This window comes from Eimeria mitis, genomic scaffold (assembly GCF_000499745.2).
Source record: "Eimeria mitis Houghton genomic scaffold, Emh_scaff4561, whole genome shotgun sequence".
Lineage (NCBI taxonomy): Eukaryota > Apicomplexa > Conoidasida > Eucoccidiorida > Eimeriidae > Eimeria > Eimeria mitis.
The window spans coordinates 3,606-4,677 of NW_013572874.1; positions in this window are offsets into that span (position 1 = coordinate 3,606).

A 1,072-nucleotide genomic window follows, 5' to 3' on the forward strand; every position below is an offset into this window, starting at 1 on the left:
ACTTTGCAAACTAAGCCCGCCTTTATTGGCCTCTGTCTGTGAAGCTCCCCTTGCTGCATGAACAGCCGAACTTCAACTGCTGTTTCAGACAACAGACCCGAAGCAGCATAGAGGCAAAACGCAGCAAAGATATGGGGGGACGTCGGCCTCTAGATTTTACACCCTGCGTTTACTCCACCTCATACGGTGGTCTTGGTGTTTTTTATCAACTCGCAGTGCTTATGTCAGCCTTCTGTTCTGCTGTGAACGCTAACTATATTCCGAAACATAGCTCTCCTCTAGTCAGGCGAACTGTTTGCTCGTGGTTCAGATGAACAGTTCACTTATTAACTGTCTTCAGATAATTATTTGAACTGTTCATTTGAATAGCTATATTGTTTTCTCCGTATGTTTCATAGCCCCTGACGTGTTCCACTTATTAACTGTCTTCAGATAATTATTTGGAGCACGTCAGAGGCTATGAAATATACGGAGAAAACAATATAGCGGGGCCGCGTGCAACATATTTTCTTATACTGTGCAAAACTGAAATTTCACTTTGGCACCCCACGCGTCGCCTGCCATTCTTGACGTGATCCGGATGCCGGTTCCCCTTCTCACAAAAAGTTGCATTTGTTGCTTTATTTCTCCCTCTTGCAATACTAAACGCTTATATGTAGTCAGTATTTTAGCACCGCTCTGCCCGTTTGTCGCTGGCTGTGCCTACCTGCGTGCCTAGTACACAAATAAGCCTACGATATAGAAAAACACGAGGGACAGATGAAAGACAATAAGGGAGGATATCAACAAATCGGGGGACATACGCTGTATGAAGCCCAAGATGCTCAAGAGGTGTTGGTGGCTTGTTGTAACGCTTTCTGAAAGATCTACAAACAACAGGGGTCTCAAATCGATGTTGAGCATGCAAAAATGTCCCACACAAGTTTACACTGGAAGTATTTCCCTTATTGCTCATCTTCACTTTTGATCTATATGCTCAAAGCATATTGTTAATGCATGCACTTTATTAAGCCCTGTACATTCATGTAATGGGGCGTGCAACCACCTTCAGGTTCCGGGCGAGCAACATGTA